Below are 3,789 nucleotides of genomic sequence, written 5' to 3'. Positions count from 1 at the left end.
GTCTGACCTTTCACCCTCACCTTGACCTCTTTCCACCTATCACATTTCCGACGCCCCTCCCCCAAGTCCCTCCTCCCTACCTTTTATCTTAGCCTGCTGGACAAACTTTCCTCATTCCTGAAGAAGGGCTTATGCCCGAAACGTCGATTCTCCTGTTCCCTGGATGCTGCCTGACCTGCTGCGCTTTTCCAGCAACACATTTCCAGCTCTGATCTCCAGCATCTGCAGACCTCACTTTCTCCTCACTGATCTATAGTTCCCTGGCTTGTCCTTACCACCTTTCTTGAACAGTGGCACCACGTTTTCCAACCTCCAGTCTTCCAGCACCTCACCTGTGACTATCGATAATGCAAGGTTTGTGAAGGTTTGTAGATCAGGTTGTGGTTTAGGGTGTAGGTTTGTTTGCTGAGCTCTAGGTTTGATATCCAGACGTTTCATTACCTGGCTAGGTAGCATCATCAGTGGAGACCTCCAAGTGAAGCGAAGCTGCTTTCTATTTATATCTTTCTCCTGGATAGGGTTCCTGATGTTTGTGGTGATGTCATTTCCTGTTCATTTTCTGAGGGGTTGATAGATGGTATCTAGATCTATGTGTTTGTTTATGGTGTTGTGGTTGGAATGCCAGGCCTCTAGGAATTCTCTGGCATGTCTTTGCTTAGCCTGTCCCGGGATAGATGTGTTGTCCCAGTCGAAATGGTGTTTTTTTGCATCCGTGTGTAGGGCTATGAGGGAGAGAGGGTCGTGTCTTTTTGTGGCTAGCTGGTGTTCATGTATCCTGGTGGCTAACTTTCTTCCTGTTTGTTCTACGTAGTGTTTGTGACAGTCCTTGCATGGGATTTTGTAGATAACGTTGGTTTTGTCCATGGGTTGTACTGGGTCTTTTAAGTTTGTTAGTTTTTGTTTGAGAGTGTTGGTGGGTTTGTGTGCTACTAGGATTCCGAGGGGCCTTAGTAGTCTGGCTGTCATTTCTGAAACTTCTTTGATGTATGGTAAGGTGGTTAGGGTTTCTGGCTGTGTTAGGTCTGCTTGTCGTGGTTTGTCCTTGAGGAATCTGCGGACTGTATTTTCTGAGTATCCGTTCTTCTTGAATACGTTGTATGGGTGGTTCTTCTCTGTTTTCTGAAGTTCGTCTGTGCTGCAGTGTGAGGTGGCTCGTTGGAATAGTGTTCTGATACAGCTTTGTTTGTGTGTGTTGGGATGGTTGCTGGTTACAAATATCTCAGTAAGAGGCCTAGCAACCACTTCCCTAGTTTCCCACAGAGTTCTAGGGTACACCTGATCAGGTCCTGGGGATTTATCCACCTTTATGTGTTTCAAAACATCCAGCACTTCCTCCTCTGTAATATGGACATTTTTCAAGACGTCACCATCTATTTCCCTACATTCAATATCTTCCATGTCTTTTTCCACAGTAAATACTGATGCAAAATACTCATTTAGCATCTCCCCCATCTCCTGCGGCTCCACACAAAGGCCGCCTTGCTGACGAAGTTCGTCTGTGCTGCAGTGTGTGTGGCTCGTTGGAATAGTGTTCTGATACAGCTTTGTTTGTGTGTGTTGTGATGGTTGCTGGTTACAAATATCTCAGTAAGAGGCCTAGCACCACTTCCCTAGTTTCCCACAGAGTTCTAGGGTACACCTGATCAGGTCCTGGGGATTTATCCACCTTTGTGTTTCAAAACATCGAGCACTTCCTCCTCTGTAATATGGACATTTTTCAAGATGTCACCATCTATTTCCCTACATTCAAAATCTTCCATGTCTTTTTCCACAGTAAATACTGATACAAAATACTCGTTTAGTATCTCCCCCATCTCCTGCAGCTCCACACAAAGGCCGCCTTGCTGATCTTTGAGGGGCCCTATTCTCTCCCTACTTACCCTTTTGTCCTTAATGTATTTGTAAAACCCTTTGGATTCTCCTTAACACTATTTGCCAAAGTTATCTCACACCCCCTTTTTGCCCTCCTGATTTCCCTCTTAAGAATACTCCCACTGCCTTGATACTCTTCTAAGGATTGACTCAATCTATCCTGTCTATACCTGACATATCTTCCTTTTTTTTCTTAACCAAACCCTCAATTTCTTTAGTCATCCAGCATTCCCTATACCTACCAGCCTTCCCTTTCACCCTGACAGGAATATACTTTCTCTGGATTCTTGTTATCTCATTTCTGAAAGCTTCCCATTTTCCAGCTGTCCCTTGACTTGCGAACATTTGCCCCCAAACAGCTTTTGAAAGTTCTTGCCTAATACCATCAAAATTAATCTTTCTCAAATTTAGAACTTCAGCTTTTAGATCTAGTCTATCCTTTTCCATCACTATTTTAAATCTAAAGAATTATGGTCGCTAGCCCCAAAGTGCTCCCCCACTGACACCTCAGTCACCTGCCCTGCCTTATTTCCCAAGAGTATGTCAAGTTTTGTACATACTGAATCAGAAAATTTTCTTGTACACACTTAATAGATTCCTCTCCATCTAAACCCTTAACACTATGGTAGTCCTAGTCTATGTTTGGAAATTTAAAATCCCCTACCATAACCACCCTATTATTCTTACAGATAACTGAAATTTCCTTACATATTTGTTTCTCAATTTCCCTCTGACTATTACGGAATCTATAATACAATCCTTTGTTTCTCAATTTCCCTCTGACTATTAGGAGGTCTATAATACTATCCCAATAAGGTGATCATCCCTTTCTTATTTCTCAGTTCCACCCAAATAACTTCCCTGGATGTATTTCCGGGAATATCCTCCCTCAGTACAGCTGTAATACTATCCCTTATCAAAAACTCCACTCTCCCTCCTCTCTTGCCTCCCTTTCTGTCCTTCTTGTAGCATTTGTATCCTGGAACATTTACCTGCCAGTCCTGCCCATCCCTGAGCCATGTTTCTGTAATTGCTATGATATCCCAGTCCCATGTTCCTAACCATGCCCTGAGTTCATATGTCTTCCCTGTTCGGCCACTTACATTGAAATAAATGCAGTTTAACTTATCAATCCTGCCTTGTTCTCTGCTTTGTCCCTGCCTGCCCTGACTGTTTGACTCGCTTCTGTTCTCAAATGTGCCAGTCTCAGATTGATCTCTTTCCTCACTATCTCCCTGGGTCCTACTCCCCCACCTTACTAGTTTAAATCCTCCCGAGCAGCTCTAGCAAATCTCCCTGCCAGTATATTAGTCCCCTTCCAATTTAGGCGCAATCTGTACAGGTCACTTCTACCCCGAAAGAGCTTCCAATGATACAAAAATGTGAATCTATCTCCCATATACCAGCTCCTCAGCCATGCGTTTATCTGCTATATCCTCCAATTCCTGCCCTCACTAGCTCGTACCATTGAGAGTAATCCAGACATTATTACTCACGAGGACCTCCTTTTTAAGTTCCTGCCTCACTATCTTTAATCTCCCTTCAGAATCTCAACCTTTTCCCTTCCAATGTTGTTGGTTCCAATGTGTACAATGACCTCTTGCTGGCCCCTCTCCCCTGTGAGAACATTCTGCACCCCCTCTGAGACATCCTTGATCCTCGCACCAGGGAAGCAACACACCTTTCTGATTTTTCACTGCTAGCCACAGAAACGTCTGTCTGTACCTTGGACTAGAGAGTCCCCTAACACAATCAATCTCTTGAGAAACCAATGAACCCCTCATTGCATTGGAGCCAGTCTCAATACTGAAACTTGGCTGTTTGTGCTACGTTCCCCTGATAATCCATCACCCCCTACATTTTCCAAAACGGCATACCTGTTTGAAATGGGGATAGCCACAGAAGACTCCTGCTCTA

Source organism: Chiloscyllium plagiosum, chromosome 4 (genome assembly GCF_004010195.1).
Source record: "Chiloscyllium plagiosum isolate BGI_BamShark_2017 chromosome 4, ASM401019v2, whole genome shotgun sequence".
Taxonomy (NCBI): domain Eukaryota; kingdom Metazoa; phylum Chordata; class Chondrichthyes; order Orectolobiformes; family Hemiscylliidae; genus Chiloscyllium; species Chiloscyllium plagiosum.
The sequence above is the reverse complement of the archived record's forward strand: the minus strand, read 5'-3'. Positions refer to the sequence as shown.